The 18,790-nt window shown below is 34.8% G+C and overlaps 1 protein-coding gene and 1 non-coding gene across 2 annotated transcripts in view; one reads left to right on the top strand and one right to left on the bottom strand.

Moving 5' to 3' along the window:
- The window catches only part of Lrriq1 (leucine rich repeats and IQ motif containing 1), a 209,969-nt gene that overhangs the window by 10,828 nt on the left and 180,351 nt on the right, over window positions 1–18,790 (bottom strand). The gene's annotated exons all lie outside the window — the stretch shown is intronic.
- On the top strand, window positions 16,700–16,823 carry LOC115069974. Its single transcript, XR_003849200.1, has one exon. It is a non-coding gene; the product is annotated as a small nucleolar RNA SNORA40 (small nucleolar RNA).

The following is an 18,790-nucleotide window of genomic DNA, read 5'->3' as shown; positions in this document are numbered from 1 at the left end:
TATACCCCCTTCCCCACTGGCACCCTCCCATAGTCCCCTCACTGGATTTCAAGCATTCTGCCATTTGTGTTAAGGCCTATTGTGTCAAGTTAGTAGCCCCAAGATGTTCCTCAGTGCAAGTTCATCTACTGACGTCCAGTCAACCTATCTAGAGTCCCTCACTTTATTCTTTTGCTAGGATTGTTTGTATTTAAGTAGTCATTTTTATAAGTTTTTCATAAAATGAAGTGTGGCATAAAGCCCATTTTGAAAAATAATAATGAAAACAAAGTGTCAGGTGTGATATCACATGCCTTTAATCCCAGAACTCAGGAAGCAGAGGCAGGCACATCTCTGTCAGATTGAGGTCAGTCTGGTTACATACCCAGCTCCAGACCAGTTGGGGCTACAGGGAGACCACGTCTCAAAAAAACCAAACCAAACCAAAACAAAACAAAATAAAAATCACCAAAAGCCCATTTTGAAAGATAGAGAACGTGTACAGTTGCACTCAGGTTAACACACAAAGTTCAGCATTCATAATTCTGAATATGCGGAGAATGGACATCTGACATACCCTGTTTTCATAAAGGTCACTGTTGTGATCAGTGAAATGACTCTTGTTTTTGATTTAAGTAGGCACGGAAGCCAATTGTTTAGAAAGTTAAAAGGGAAGGAAGCTGGGGCTGGAGACACAGCTTAACGGTTAAGAGCACTGGCTACTCTTGCAGAGGACCTGGGTTTAATTCACCCACATAGTGCCTAACAACTGTCATAACTCTAGTTCCAGGGGACTCCGATGCCCTCTTCTGACCCCTCTGGGCATTGAACGACATGGGTACACTTGCACACACAGGCAATACACTCATACTTATAAAATAAATAAATAAAATTTAAAAAAGAATGTTTTGTTTCTCTAAATCCTAAGCCCCTGTTACTTCTGATGCTAATCTGAAGTGTCCACAGCCTTGTTTCTGAAGCTCTCCTTGAATTGGAGGAAGAATTACTTCACAGTCTAGAGCTGGCCAATGAATCCATGAGCAGACAGTATTTTGATAAATAGCCTTGTAGGTATACATAAAGTTTACAACAAACAGAAACAAGAATGGCTCCATGCTGCCACAGTTGCTGCACAGCACTGTCTCCCCTGCAGAGGCTTGGCTTTTGATCTACCATTCTTGGCTAATCATACCAAATACAGTTCAGTAACATTAAGTACTGAGAACTCTGTGAGTTTGACATTTAACTGAGCCTAAGGCTGGAGGCTACCTACTCCTTACATGTAGAAAATCCTAGTATGAAGTGCATATACAGTTTAAAAAATTTGGATTTCTGCTATTTTACGTACTGACATTTACTGCAACAGTCACTTATTAAGGCATTCTTGAAATTTTTCTTCAACTATGAAATAGTACTTCTTAACACTAGATAGTTTACACAGAACTCAGACAAGTTTCAAAACAGTTTCTGAGTAAATTTGTTGCAAGAGACCAATCCCTACTGACCATCATTAAAAGATAGATGGTATATTAGTTCAAACTCAGTGTAAGAAGCAGAACATACACACACACTAGGGAAGCTCCATGAATATCATTGAAAGCATTACAGTTTTAAACTAAAGGAAATTTAAAAATATTTTTAAACCACGTCAGCCAAACCATCATTGCAAGATTACTCATGCCACTGAGAAAATTGAAATTTGTTCTTTGAATTATGCAAATGTCCTGCATCTTTGGTGGTGAGAATAACGGTGACCTGTATTACTTTATAGGTTTCTGGTATTTCTGCAGTGTAAGTCTCTCCTTTCAATACCAAAGGAAGCATCATATTGTCTGTCAACCCACTGCCTGATCTCCTTTCCTTCTTTGAGTCTTTTTTCATCAATTTTCGTTGAACTTAAAGAAATCTTCTTTTGACCCCTGCTGTCCACTGGTTACAGCTGTCTGTGCTTCTTTACTTCAAACCTTAGTTTGGAGCAATGTTATTTAAAAGTAATTGTTGAATTCATTAGCAAGATGCTGTCATTAGAATAGACAATTTATAAACTAAAATGTTAATGAAAAAGAAATCTGAAAAAAAAAACTTTCCAGACAACTACTAGATAATATTTTAAGTAAAGATTTTTTTGCAGTTCTTTTCCCATAAACTTGTTTTTTGTGTTTTGTTTTTACAATGTCATTATAAGGTTTTTTCATATCCAGTTTCTAGATAGTTATAACACAAGTAAAGTATGTGTAAGAAATTTCATCTTAAACACAATTTAAATGATTTTATGCTATGATAAGCCACTAACTTGTTTGATGATTAGATTTTAATTAACTGATTTAATACAATTTGAAGATGGACTTAAATATAACCTACATAAAAGTATAAATATTTTGGGGATCCAAGTATACTTGGCAAATATTCATAGTTTTTAAAGACTATCACCATTTTCCAAAAATGTATTTCACTTGAAAGCTGTTGATAATTGAACAATATTGTCTAATCATGGTTATTATTTGTGTCTTTACTCCTTGTGAGATTGACCATCAGGCCATACAATTATTTACTAATTTTAGATGATATATTATAAAAATGTTTCTCATTCTTTCTAATTAATTACTATATCAGAGCATCTTTATGATTTTAACTAAGAATAAATCCTTTGTTCATTATTAATGGTGAAAAGATTTCTTCTTGTCCAATGGTTGATTTTATAGATTCTATTTCCAAATGGGTCTTCTTTATCTCTAGGAAAGCAGATTTATGTATGTGCTACATGTGTACTAAGCTATACATTATTTTTCCTCTGTAATTCATTGGCTTGTATCTCTGAATTCAATAAGTTGAATGAAGTACAAGACTTGGGGAACTACTACTCATGATATTTTGTCTTTCACAACGATATCCTTTAGCACTCTATTTTATCACTTTCTGTTCTTTATAATTTACAGCAATCTTCTTTAGCCAAATTGAAATTGTATTTACTAAGAAGGTTGGAGAGATGGGGACTTAGTTCTGTGATAGACTGCTTACCTAGCGTGCACAAAGCCTTCTGTTCAATTACTACAACGAAGGAAAAGAATTTGTAAATGGAATATCATAAATCTAAGCTGGGGGTGGTGTCTCATATATGTAATCCTATCATTGCAAAGATTAAGATAAAGAAGATTGCTGTAAGTTCAAGAATATCCTGGGTTATACAGTAAATTCCAGGCAAGCCTTAGTTACAAGTAGAACATGATTCAACCTACTCCCAATAAAATATAAGGACTGAAATTTCCCTATCTAACAACACATTCATTCTTTTTAAAATATATTTTATTATTTTAATTTTAATTGTATGAATGTTTTCCCTGCATATATGTAAGTGCACTCCTGTCATGCAATACTCATGGAGGTCAGAGGTGGGTATTAGATCCCTTGGATCTGGAGTTAGGACAATTGTTACCTGCCATGTGGGTGCTGGGAACTGAACCTAGGTCCTCTGCAAAAGCAGCCAGTGCTCTAAAGTACTGGGCCATCTCTTCAGTCCCATATATCCATTCTTTTTCTCATTGATTTCTCTTCCAAATTACATTACATGGGCCAATTGTCTTCCCTTGCACACTGCACATCCCACATTTTGCATTTTTAAAAATATTTTGACGTTTCAGTTTCTTTAAGTATCTAAAATTCCTTATACTATGTCATACACTGCCAGCTTTTAATATTAATTGACTAGAGAGACATCATTTCTTGTCCCTTAGGGCTGGTAGGCCAGTGGACTAGAAATTAATAACCACCATCTTACTCCTGGAAATAGTTCCTATTACCAGCTGAACTTCAGAAACACACACAAGTTGTATTCATCATCACTGCATAAAAGTATTTTTTCCTCCTGAATTTCCAAATCACCCAGACAAGAGATTCTGCCGTGAGCTCTGGCTACTATTTCATTAAACAATACATAAATATAATTTATATCGAGTCTACCTCTAGGATATACCACTTTTCTATCCCTCTCCAACAACTTCAACAAAAAGTTTTCAGGCTTTCATGCAGTGACATGTACATTACCTGTCTTACAAGAAGTAACTCTTCTAAACCAACCTGGTCACTGCCCATGTATTTACATATAATCTAATTTCTTTGTGATTTATTTTATCTTTACTTTTGCATTTTAAAGCTTTCAAAGTTGGGTTCTTAGATTTTTGTTAACAATTTTATACAGCTGCATAGTGAATTTTATTTTTTAGCTTCATTTATCTTTCTCATCCCTCTTCTTTTCTGTTGAAATTCTTCTTATTCTCAACATGCCCCTAATACTTTCGTATCTTTTACTATGTGTGAAGCACTGAGTTTGATTAAGTTTGTGTGGATAGACATAAGCAGAGGGCTATTTACTGGAGCATAGGTTACTTTTCAGTACGTACACCACTGAAGAAGGCGACGCTTTGCCACCAATCATTAAATAGCAATAGTCCTTGGATTGTAGTAGGCCCTCTCTCATTCCTGATGAAAGGATTCAGGCTCAGTTTTGTGCACTTAACCATCAAAACAGGCTTTTTACCTTGTCCTCCAGTTGTCCCTAATCAGGTAAACTTCCTGAGGAAGTAGACAAAGGGGCCTGACTTACTTATTATTAATGCTTCAGACCTCTACAATGGGGTTTCCTCTTGATACCATTTCGTTGAAACTGTTTACAACAAATTAATAGACTGCAAAATTTCAGAGACTTTGGAAGTAGTTATGTTATTACCCAAAAGGCTTGCTTCCTCAGAATCTGTTTCATTGCACTTGCTTGGTTTTCTCCAATCTTTTAGCCAAAAGCCACAAACTCCTTTGAGTCCTCTTCTCTTGCCATCACTTTTAAAAAATATTTTATTTATTACTTTATGTGTATGAGTGTATTGCCTGCATGTATGTGAGTGCACCTGAGTCAGGCAATGCCACAGAGGTGAGAATAGGGCTTTGAATTCCCCTGGAACTGGAGTTAAGGACTGTTTGTAGCCACCATGTGGCTGCTGGGACTTGAACCCGGGTCCTCTGCAAGGGCAGTCAGTGCTCTTAACCACTTAACCATCTCTCCAGCCCCTCTTACGCCACTTTTAATCTCTGATTTCAGGATTCTTCCCTGGAACTCTATCTTGACACCATCTTATTCTTAGATATATTGTCTTTTCATGATTTCCTATGAATTCTTCAATTACTATTTTTATGATGAAAAGTTGACTAACAGATATCTATTATATCTCACACCTCTTCAAACCCATATGTTGAACTCTTGTTACTCATCACCTTTGGATAATATTCAAAGTGTGTTCTTTAATTTTTTTTTTTTTTTTTGGTCTTTTTGAGACAGGGTCTCCCGGTAGCCCCAGCTGTCCTGGAACTCACTATGTAGACCAGGCTGGCCTTGAACTCACAGGGATCCTCCTGCCTCTGCCTCCTGAATGCTGGGATTAAAGGCATGCGCCACCATGACAGACCAAAAATATTTTATTTATTTTTATTTTATGTGTATGGGTGTATTGCCTGCATGTAGGTAAGGGCACCCGTGTCCTGCAAAGCCTGCAGAGGACAAAAGATGCTTTCAGATCCCCTGGAATTGGAGTTACAGTAGACAGCTGTTAGCTGCCATGTGGGTGCTAGAATTCAAACCTGGGTCTTCTTCAAGAACAACCAGTGTTCTTAGTGGTTAATTTTTTTTTAATGGAAGACGTCTTACTTTAGATCTTCAGAGATATCTCTAATTTTGTTTTAATGGATGACAAGTCTTCCTTTAGACATAATGTAGTACCCCAGTTTTCTGTACCTGCAATCTTTTAATTCACTAACGGCATTTCTGCTTCAGGTCTTCAAATTTCCATTTAGAAAATGACATTGTTGGTATAAACAGTCTTATTTCCCTACAATGTACTACAATGTACTGATTATTTAAATTAGGTTAAGGATTTTTATGGTTTGAACATTTGATATTCAGCTAGTGGTGCTGTTTGGGGGGAATCTATGGAACATGTGGGTTATGGTGCCTAGCTAATGCATTGGACCTTTGAAGGTAAATCCCATACTCTGATTCTGTTCCAGTTTTCTCTTTCCTATCTCCACCAAGATAGGAGATTCCACATCAGGTTCCTGTGGACATGAACAGTATCATATCTTCCCTGACATGAGGGAGCCAAACTGTGACCTCAAATAGATCAGCCCTCTCTTAAGGTGCTTCTTTCAGAAATTATGTCACAGAAACAAGAGAAGTGCCTGGTACAGGGTTGCTCATTCCAGAGGGCCCTGTGGGGATCCCAAGATAGATTTCATCATGTCATATTATAATTTCCTATTTATATATCTGCTTTTCATTTTAGAAACTCTTATTGGTATCAATGTATAGTATGATGTTACTCAGTGAAATGAATACTTGCCATGGTTTGTTGATGTTCATTTTGTTCTTAAAAAAGCAGAGGTAACTGAAATATTTTAACTCAACCCCCCACCCCCCGAAATAGGCACAAACAGTATCTGAACACAAGTGCATGATTATACCTGAAGGACACATAACAAGGAATACAATGCCAGAGAGGAGAAACCTCCCTTTGAGCTGTTAGTCAGGGTAGTCCAAGAGACTCCAAAATAACACAGGTCTTGATTAGCTCCCAGAACTTGAAGTTAAGACTCCATCACTGAAGACGTGATATATTTTGGATCCAGAACTTTCAGCAATGGAGCTGGAACTCACCTGGAAATCTCTTCCCTGAAGAATAACTCTCATAGTTTTAGAGGCTACTATGAAAAATGTTAAGGGAGAAAAATCAATAAATGCTCAAGTCCCAGTTTTAAAGCCTAATAATCACAACATTTTCAGGCACAGCAAATGATATTGGTGTAGTAGTGGTACTTTTATCTTGGAGGTAATCAGCAGCTATCTAATTTGACATAAAGTTTGCTTACTGGGAGGGAACTGATGTGTGACACTGTAAACATAGCCAAATACACATGGCTGGAGAGGTCATAGATCCTAGAGAACCGTGTATCTGACATATGCCTAGACAAATGTAATTTCTTACCATGTACTAAATATGGATCCTTATAATTACAGATGAGTGTATCTGTTACCACTAATAAAGCAGCTTCTTTCTGTGAAAGATGGAGACTATTACAAAGTTCTACACTGGTCACACATAGAGAATATGTGTCTGTGAGATACTCAGCCCTAAGTGCCCAAGTTCCATCTACAATGGAACCTCTACATCTAAGGCTCTCAGAAACTAATGGAACAGGGGGTAGAGAGAATACTGATGTATCTCACAACTCTCACCACCAAAGCTCCTCATGCAACAGATGGTGATTAACACAGAAGGCCACAATGGACCGAAGGAGAGAAAATAAGAGACTGCAGTGAGTGTTCTCGATAGTACTCCTGTATTAAACCTCACCGACCCAGGGCTCAGGGACCATTGTGGCAAAAGGAAAGGAAAGAGTGTGAAAACCAGAGGTGGTGCATAGCCTAGAAGAAACAAGGTCTTACAGGCTCCTGGGAACTTGCACGTATGAACTTACAGCAATGGTGACAGCATGCACAAGACCCATGCTGACTCAATCAGACAAAAACCCAACATGGAACTAAGGAAACGGGCAGGACGCCTCAACCTTAGCCTAGGAACTATTGACAGCTCTTCACTGCCAGGTGAAGGAAAGTTGATATTCTTTAAGGGGGTGATGCTAGAGAGGCTGAAAGGCTCCAGTGCATGAACTCACACTAAGGGACATCTGGGAACGCAAACTTGATTCGATAGACTTTAACAGAAATGACAGAATGCATAAACTCCTGTGGGCAGGCTGGGGGGGGGGAAGATATGGGAGGAAGTCTAAACATGATTAAGATATATCATATGAAAGTCACAAAGATTAAACAGAAATATACATTGAAAAAACTTTAAAAGCAGAAATAGAATGTAGAGGTTTGTAGCATGGAGACAAGTCTGGGTATGGAAGATAGCACTTCAGTAAGCATGACTAAATTAGTTATTAGAGTAGTAATTGCTATTTTGAAAGCTAGAATTAGATTGGAATAAAAATAAAAAAAACCAAGCCTACCAAATTAAAATGCAGAACCAAAAACACTGCTCTTTCATATGTCCACAAAGTACATAATCCTAGAGGAAAGCATTTTTACTTTAAGAAGATCACCTAATGAATCAAATTTTAAATTAATAGAAATATTATTCTTTTCTTCATGAATGGCAATATAAAAGTGTTCATTAATCCCATATGCTTCAAATAAATCAGATTTCTGAATTTTCTGTATAGCATAATATCCTATACAGAGGGAAACTGAGATTCAATTATCATTTATGGCATACAAAAATAAGCTAAGTATTTATATATTTTTAATACATGTGGTGACTTTCCCATGACTATTTCCTTTTCCTTTAATAGCTTTTCTCGGTAATATAATTTTGATTCTTGGTTTGAAGGATGGAGATGAGCTCACTTCTTTACCAAAACTTTTGGAAGCCATGGTTCTGGCTATGCAAAATATTTCTTCATGTTCTGTAAAATATTTTAAGTAATTTTGATAATTCGTTGATTTTATGTATACTGGAAATACTAAAAATGTCTTTATAAAGTCTACGTGGTCTAAATGGGTTTATTAAAAGAAACTATTATGTCAAGTATCACAAATAAAGGACAACTAAAATTGGAATTTTGCATAAATACACTAATAGAATTTTAGTTTCATTAACATTTGTATAAACACTTGTTGATAGGCTGTTTATGACTTCTTAACCAAGGCAATCTACTGTTGGAAGGCAGACAACATTGGCATGTAACCAGTAACTCTCTCAGAGCCATTTGTATGTGACATCAACATCCCTATTCTTTAAGGACATATTTAATATATATGCACCAGATCACTAAAGAAAAAAAGACTTCAAAAATGAAGAGGAGGACTGTTGGTCCGAAAGTTTTAAAAAAAGAAACTTTGGGGGGACAGCCAAAACTTTATGTAAGGTCAAAGGATAACTTCAGCATTATTGATTTACCTATTTCACTCTATTCTTATGGCAGAATGGATTACAAAACAGAATGAAAAATATTTGTTAGTTTCTGACATTTGAATTAATTCTAAAATATTGGATTGTTTGGAGACTGGGGACCATAAGATGTACAAATAATCTTTGTGAAAAGTAAATGAAAATGAAAGATACTAAGGTATGTACTTAAAGTTTTTGGATTTTGAAAGATTATCTTTGAAACAGAAATACCTTTGCAGTAAAAGAGAAAACAACTAAGAAAATGATGGTAATTGTATTTATTATTCAATTATGAAAAATACAGTATCCAATTCTATAAAAATGCTGTATATTTTGACATTTTCCTTGTTGAGGTGAGCTATATCTCCTTGTACATATATTTATAAGGAAATGCCAAATCTTTTATAAAAGACAGTTCTTTAGGGGGTTGGAGAGATGGCTCAGTGGTTATTTAACAGCACTTGTTGCTCTTTCAGAGGACCCAGGTTCAGTTCCCAGCATCCATACGGCAGCCAACAACCATCTGTAACTCCAGTTCCAAGGGATCTGATTCCCTCTTCTGATCTCCAGAGGCACAGCATGACACAGGTGCACTTACAGACATGTAGGCAATACACCCACACAAGCACATAAAATAAAAATAGTAAATAATTTTAAAAGGTAGTTCTTTTGTTTTTTTCCATGGCAATCACATGAGTCAGAAAGCATCCTATGTTGCTTAAGTCATATATAAATGAACAGGTGATACCAAGGCTGAGACCCAGTTAAGATGAGAGACACAAGTGAGATAATTTCCTTAGGTAAGAAATTTAAGAGAGTACCCCTAACTTCAGTGATTACAATAAATAATATTTTATTACGGTATTTAAAAATAAACATTCAAAACTTGAAGATGTACTGTTAACAGAATCAGTAGCAGTGCTGTGCCCAGGCATAGAAGTCTTGAAGCAAAAGGAAAACTCAGTCATGCTGCCCCTGTCTCCTCCAGGTATGTGTTTATTTAAAAGTAATACAGATGAAGCTGTCAACATGATGTTGACTACAGGGCAACCCAGTAGCCACAGAGCTCTTTTTTTCCTACAGTTTTTAGTAAGTTCTAACATGAGAAAATAATTATAAAATAAATTATTTCAGTCAGTAAAATTAGAAGCTGTACCTCATACATCTTGTATCTTTCTAGGAAGTAACCTGGCTATCGTGGCTAAGGAAATACTCCTTAGAGAAATTCTAAGTACACTGTATAATGAGACACAAATGATTTACTTTCTCTCTGCTTCAGTTCATCCTTTTAAAGTGAATGTAATAATATAAAATGAACACATATAGTACCTTCTCTATATAGGTATTTAATAACTGTATCCATATTGTGATGATTTTCAAAGACAATGAATTCCATTTTATATAGCCTTAACATTGGCCCAGGCCAAGACTTACCTATCCTTCAGGTGAAGCCACATATAGGAGTTTACTTCATGCTAATTTCAAGACTATAGGAGTCTACTGGAACAAGGGAAAGATTTCAGGATTGATCATAATTCTAGGCCAACAAGTTTTCTAAGAAAATGCTCCTTAGAAAAATTCTAAATCTGCAACAGATATTTTAAAAATATATTTTGTTTCATAATATGTAAGGGATTTCATGTGTCTTTTATAGAGAAAAAACAATTTCCAAGCAATAGGAAAGGTATATGGTCCTAACTGATTTTAAGTTGTTTCAAATAATTTTTAGCAATTGCTTAGTAATAACCATGAAGGAGGTTCCATTGACATGATTCTCTCCTGTTTCACTCTTTCAATCTAATTATCCTTGGAAAATATCCTCTGTCTAATCTAAATTCCCTCAGGGAGTGTTAATATGGTAGGTCATCCAAACTAGGGCCCACCCAATAGAATAATCACGAGTGATGATGTAATTAGGTTGGTTTTCAGAATAATAAGGTCATACTGACTAAATAAATACAATTGCCATGCCTTTTTAAAAATATAGTTTTATTCTTCATATTTCTGAACTGTATACAGGTTTTTGTTCTTTGGCATAAAGACATCTATAATTAATCTAATTCATAGATAGTTATGATATTAATTGATGACCAAATACATGATTCAATTTCCTTTGCTTCTTTTATTTAGATGAAAGGTAATAAGTAGTACTATATCGGTACATTAATCATAGGGGGACTAAATAATTTATTAATTTTCTTGATATTATTAGAATCACAGTTATACACACCAGTATAACAGAAATATTCCTGTAGCATACACATCTATATATTCATATATTACTCATATATCATAATGTACTTCTCATTGCATTTATACTATATTTTAATTATTTCTTCATGTAGTGATTTTCATATTGTCAAATAAAATGCCTCTATCTCCCCTCCCACCAAACCCTATGCACTTTGCCATACATGCTAAGTCCTATTCATTCAGGTGTTGAGCAATACATAAATAGGGCAATTTTGTCTTTGTTCAATACTGTTTGTGAAACTCACTTGTGTATTTGGATATAGCTCTAGTTTTTTTTTTTTTATTTGCTTTCATTGAATTTTTGTTTATTTCATAAGAACATCTCAAACAATCTTAATCATCTTTATACACTCATGCCTTCTGGCACCTTCCCATAGCCCCCGCCCCCCCCCACTGGAACCCATGTACTCCATTATCTGTGTTAAGGCCCGCTATGTCATGTCAGTGTCCCCAGACATTCCCCAGTGCAAGTCTATGTTGTATTTTAATTGTTGCACTGTATTTCACTGTATGCATTTGCTAGAACTCATTCATCTTATTGTTGGACATATGAGCAATTCTGTAAGTTATAAATTCTGTAATATTGTAAGTTACGCATATAGTAAGTTTTTATCTTTACTCAGTACATTTTGGATATTTGTGTTGAGTTTCCATTCATAGTTTTGACTCTACTTGTCAAGTTTATTTTTAAAAACACCTCTAAGAATTTAATTGTATTGATTTTTAAGTTGATTTGGGAAAACATTAAATACTTGAAAGTTAAGATATTTTAATTTATAAACTTACTTTCATGAATATAAATAGTTTGAAAAGTCTATCTATTCACCATTGACTCGGATCACAACCTTTATTAAAATGCCAACTAAGCATAGATGCATGGATCCCTAATTTAGCTAACTCCTTCATGTTACCTACCCACTATACAGTAACCATGGTATCAGATTTTAGTATATCTATCTTAGTTTTTGCAATTGTTTAATTATTTTTTGGCATGGCAAGTTCTCTCACCTTGTAATTATTGAATATTAAAGATTTTTATTTCATACACTAACCTTACGTTCTTCATGTCAATTTTACATATCAGTATCATTTTGACTTCAATTGATTTTGCATTATAGTCACATATTAACTTAAGGAGAACTTTACATTTTGTGACTTCATTCATGAATAGTGTAACATTTGTCTGCAACATTTTCCAAAAGTTTTGATGTTCTCCTCACAGAATTATACATATTTTGTTAGTATATAATTTGAATTTTTATAACTTTGATTACTAAATATATAATTTTAAAGAATTTCATACATGAGTTCTATAGTTATATCATTTCCATCCTCCTTCCCCTCCAACAAACTCCTGTCTTCCATCCCTTTTCAGTTTCATGACCTTATTATTGTTATATATATATACATACTGTTACATATATATCGCCCTCAACCTGAGCTACATCATGAGATTCTGTCTCAGAAGCAAACAAGGGAAAAATGTGTGTGCATGAATGACAGATATACATTGGGTGCATGTATGAAAATATCACAATAAAACTGTCATGACAATATTAATATATAGCAATAAAACATTAAAATAAAAAAACAATAGAAAAATTTTATTAATGTTCATAACTATTTTTCCTTCCAAACTGCTTATGCAAAGGGTTAGGTTTCAGATTATATTTGGGCTAGTTTTGGTAACATGCTTTTCCACGATTTTTTTCATGTCTTCCATTTTTTCAAATGCATCAACAGATAGTTGTTACAAAGTTTGCCCCACGGTTCTGTGGTCTGTATCCATGTTGCTTATGTGTGGTTTCCTCTTATTTTCATGAAGGAAATTTGCCAGGGGCCCATCTAATTTCCTAAAGTTCTTAAAATAACGTTGGCTTTAATTTCTATTTAACTTCTAGTTCATTAATCATTGCTGTTATGAAATATGAAGTTTTTCTATTTAACAGTCACATTTCTAAAAAGATAATTATGATTTCTTCTGTGTGTGATTTTTAAGAGTCCTGCAGTTTATAATCAAATGAGCATCATTCTAGATATCTTAGTGTTTTTACTTATGATTTGATGCACTGAACAAGATTTTCACTTTTCAATTTCAAGCCCTTATTTAAAGCCAGTATAAGTTCAGTTTTGGTAAATATCGTCTCTTTGCTTGAGGATAACATATGTTTTCAGTTGTTTAATGTTCTATATATGACCTGCAGCCAAATTTTATTAAATCAGTTTATCAAATCAAATCCTTATTCTTTTTGAATATTTTATAAATTACTGAAAGAAATGTCATTAAAAATCTCCCACTATAATTACTGAAATTTCTACTTTTTGGTACAACATTATTTTCTGCCTTATATTTTAAAATTTATTTTTTGCCTGTTTTTTTCTTTTTAGTTTTAGATTTATTTATTTTAATTTACATGTTTGAGGGTTTTGCCTGCATATATGTAGATGAATCCTATGCAAGCAGTGCCCTCAGAAGCCAGGAAAGGGTGTTGGATTCCCTGGAGCTGGAGTTAAAGATGGTTGTGAGCCACCTTGTATGTGCTGGGAACTGAACTTGGGTTTTCTGTAAGAGCAATAAGTTCTCTTAACCACTGAGTCATCTCATCGTCCCTGCATTGTATCATTTTCGAGTTTTATACTAGTTCATAAAAAGTTAAGAGCATTAGATTTTTATTATTTTCATCTTCACTGTGACAAAAATATCTGACAGCACAACTTAAGTTGGACTGGATACCTACATTGCATTCACAAGAGTACTCCTGTCACATGATGCCTGGCCTCCTAGGTTTTCTTTGGAAATTTTGGCTTAAGTATCCATAACCCTGAAACTCTTGTAGTTTTCAGGCCTTAAATCCAGCTTCATGTAGATAACACCAATGTGTACTTCTTGATCTGCTCAAGCAATAACCAGGCATATTTGGACCATGGCTACTGCCATATTTGAGTACCTATATATATTGTACACAGGGAAAGGAATTCAGTAGCAACAACTTTCTGTGTAGCCCAGTACCAGCAAAGTTCCATGGAGGATCTCTTTTTAAGGGTAAGAATTTGAAATGAATTTATTTTTTCAAAGTCTTGAGCTTCATATGGATGGACCAATTCATGAGAAATCCTCTAGACACATTTTAAAATGGTACTTAGCTTCTTATTTTTTCCCGTGATAAGTCACATTTAACTATTCTCTCTCTCTCTCTCCCTCTCTCAATTCATACATATATGTATGTTTATGTGTGTGTTTATGTATGTATCAGTTCTTATTAATTTTTAAGTTAGAAAAGTGATGTGCTTCATTATAGCCTTTTCATACATATATTTTATTTATATTCCTAACAACCTTCCTCCATCCCTCCTGCCTTCCCCTTGCTGATCTCCTTTTTCCAAATTGTTGTCTTCTTTATATGAGACTAATTTCTTCATCAACCACGTATTCCTTAGCTTCAGCTTTACATGGACTTTTATTATCAAACTCCAAATTTTAGTGTTTTTCTATTCTGGGTTTACTTCTCCCTGAAAATCTACATAAAAGTATCAAAAATAACTATGCCACAACCTTAATAATGACAATTCTTCTGAAAAATTAGTTAGTCCATCACTTAAAACTCAAGTCTTCCTCAAAGTCATGGACAAGATACCTGGTTTTCAAGAAAGTCCTTTTTTTCCCATTTGAAACTTCATGAGGAGTTTACTCACATGGTCTGTGTGCTAGTGCAAAACATTAGGACTGTAGAAGCCTTTAGGGTGAGGTTCCTTGTCTCATGGAGGATAAGCAGCAGAAAAGGAGGAAGAGACCCAGGGACAAGGTATAATCTTCAGGCACATTCTTAGAGGCTACTGTCTCCAGTTATGCACCATCTCCTAAAGTATTTATAACCTCCCGCAACAATGTGACCAGCTTAGATCAAGCTTCCAGCATAGAACCTATGAGGGAATATTTAATATTCTAATTCCATTTTTTCCTACATAAGTCTTTTTACCATATTTTATGGTTATATATATATAAACTTTCATGCTGGCAATACTTTATAATTTCCTTGTGTCTTAGATTTCTTAGGAGCCATAAGTGAATCATTTGCAACTAACTAATGTCATGTAAATACTGATGCTATTGTTTGAAAAGTATTTGTGTATTAGTGGGTTCTCCCTCAGGTCATGGTAGTACAAAGAAATAGTGGAATCTTTAAGAAAGTAGTGAGAGGAAGCTACGTCATTAGGGCTGTGCCCTTGAAGGAGATTTGGACTCAGAACCATTCCTATCTTTTCTGCATTCTGAAACTTGTGTGGTCTCATAGACTTCCATTCTGATAAATAATGTGTCAGAACCCCCACCCCTCAAAATAAACCTCAGGCGTCATGGACTGAAGTCACTTAAATTGTGAGTTAAACCCTCATCCTTTAAGTTGACATCCCCAAGTATTTTGTTAGAGCAAGAGAAAATTAACCCAATTCATGTATTTGAATTTATCATTCCATTTTGTGATTTCTTTTTGTCATTAACTGTAACATGTCCTTTGTTTGGCTTCAATCTGTATGAAATGCCAATTTTCCTTCTATTTTTTCCTAGTAATATGGAAATTATATTAGTTTCACCTAATCACTTAGCTTTTATCTTAGGAACTGTAATGAACATATTATAATTTACAGAATCTGTACTTAAACAGACATTCCCTTTTCTTAGAGAACATAAGGTTCAGAACATTTGACTCAGTTTAGCTCCATTTGATTTACATATTAAGATTTTTCTCTCTGTGATTTACATACACTTAATTTCATAAGACATTGCTAGCTATATTATTAATTTCTGCTTGATTTTACCAATATATTTTCTTCCATATGAGTTTTTCTGTCTTCTTGTATTCTGGATTTTCCATCTAGAGCTTTAAAAAAAATAACAAGAAAAATCTCCTAACTTATCTCTTCAACAAATTTTTACTTAGTGAGAATCAGTTCACATATTCAGTTTTTGTTATTTAAATATCTTCCTCTGGAAAGATGTTTCCATAATACAGAATTCCAGCTTGGTAGAATTCTCATGTTCATTCAACTTTCAGATCACTGACCACCTTCTACTCTCTTCCTTGGATTCTAAAACTACACTTTGTCTCACTGCACTGCAGCTTATTATAAACGATCTGCTTCTTTTCTCATGATTTTAATATTCTTTCGTATAGCAGTTTTACCCTGATAATTCTAGATATAAAGTTCCTTAAAAAAGTACTGTAATGAAGAAGAGTTAGTATACTGTCCGTGGATTTCTTTTAAAGACCACTCTGCATATGATTCAGCTTCCTAGACCTGTTGGTTGAAATCTTGCATCTACTTTGGGAAGATTTTCAGTTGTTATTATATCATATTTTACTTTTGCTTCATTGTATTTTGCTTCTTTACTTGAAACACTAATTAGACATAACTAAAGATGTCTTTAAATTTCTTTCTGTATTTTTTAATCTCAGAATTTCATCTTTAAGTCCTTTGAGTGTATACGTGTTCAACCTGTGTACAAAGACATGAAAGACAGTTGCAAAAATAAATCCTCTTTTACAACCTAGAACTTATTTTTCAGTATGAGTTTTGATACACACAAGAAAGAATATGACAAAACAAAGTGATAGTGTTGAGAGAAAATATGTAGGAATGAGGCATATATTCCGGTAGACACCTTCTAGGCCCAAGATGGGCCAACCCCCAAGAGACTGAGTGCAGGTGATGGGCCACATGAGGAACCTTATCACACAAGACGAATATTAATCTGGTCATGAGAGCTTCTATATTGATTCCCAAATTCTGAACTCAGGACTTGGCAAGTAAGTGGGAAAATAAAGAAAGCCAAGATGGCAGAGCTGAACTGTCCTCGCCACTGTCTCACATCAGCACTGCCCATGCACAGCAGTGGGAGGGAGCCAAGCTGGCCTGCCCACCCATGTGCCCATGTGGTGCACATGGTCTGCCCACCATCATCATCACTAGTGTATTTCAAGACCTGGCTGTAGTCCTCAACAACATTAAGAATCTAAGAAGTGTACAGATTTCAGCATTCTGAGACCCCTGCATTTATGCAGTCTCATCTTTCCTAAAGTCAAGAGATTAGCCAACTGAAAATTTTCCATCTATGTGGAAGAAACAGCAACGGGAGTTGGCTCCCAATATGTTTCAATGTTTAAAAACTGTAACATTATAATATTATACATTATAGAATAAGCTAAATTTAATATAGGTTGAAATAGTGGTTAAGAACTAAAATGTGAAGCAGAAAAACTATTATCACTTAAAATTTTAGTTTCATTAAATATGAAACAGAAAAAATATAGATCTCAGCAATCTAGGATGCAAACATATGAAGCCATTTGAGTTCTGTAGATATAATACCACTGTAGCATTCTTGTTTCTGGTGGATGTTAAGTTAGAAAAGGCCATTTGATTATTTGAGCCAAGTTTTGTGTAATTTCAAGATTTACTTACTCTCTGCTATAGAAAATGGCAGTCTAACTGGAGTAAATTTGTACTGATTCATAGAATGTTTTTCTTAAAATCATAGGCAGATCGAGATGAATTATAAACATTACAGTTCTAAAATACTACAAATTTATCTTTAGAAAAATATGATATGAGCCTCAAAGTGTTAATTATCCATCTATATTTGTCAGAAGAAATCAATAAAATGAATCAATCAAAAAAATTGGGAACAAATTTTGGGGCTGAGGAGATGTCTCAGTTGTTTGAATGTGCTTTCTGTGCAATCATGAGGACTGAGGTTCAAATCAAAGCACAAACATTACAAGGCTGGTGTCACATACCCACCTGTATCAGCAGATTTGAGACAGGCAGAGATGTGAGGATTACCTGAGCCTTGTTTTCTTCCAGCTCAGCTGCAAAGCTTGAGCCCCATGCTCAAGGAGAGACCCTGGCTCAAAGGAACTGGCAGATGGTGATAGAGGAGAACTTCCAAGGCCTGGCATACTCACTCACACACAGACACATACACACATACTAACGAAATGAATGAATGAATGTTTTTATTAACTTAAAATCAGCCTGTAAAACAAGAAGGTTTATAGAGCAGTATGTATTAATATTTAGAACATATATCCTGAAATTAAAGCTTTTTAGCTCATGAACTATGATACTTTGAGATTTTGTCCTGTTTTCAGGTAGATGTTAATTGTCATAGTTTTAGAAATAATACTATTCATAGTCAAAACAAGATTCCTAATGTAGAGGAATGTGCCTCAGAAGATATAAGATTCCTAATTAGGAGACAAAGGGCTTTATTCAGAAAATTATAAGCATGAACATCAGTCAATTTGAGCAGTTACCCTTTGTCTCTCAATTTCAACAAAGGTGAGGCAAAAGTGATGTGAATATCACACAAGGTAGGGTTGTGTTGTACCTGATGAAGTCTTTTTCTTAATTTATACAGCAAAGTAAAAATGTAGACCAAAACACTTATCCTTTCATTTAAAAAAGGAAAAACAACTCTTCCAAAAGGGAAAACACTGCTATCTTTGGCTTAAAAATATTCTTGTTTTTAATGCTTTGGCAAAAAGAAACACATACAGCTAATA

Source organism: Nannospalax galili, unplaced genomic scaffold, assembly GCF_000622305.1.
Source record: "Nannospalax galili isolate Female #2095 unplaced genomic scaffold, S.galili_v1.0 scaffold1131, whole genome shotgun sequence".
NCBI lineage: Eukaryota > Metazoa > Chordata > Mammalia > Rodentia > Spalacidae > Nannospalax > Nannospalax galili.
This window is presented reverse-complemented; position numbering and strand designations above follow the sequence as displayed.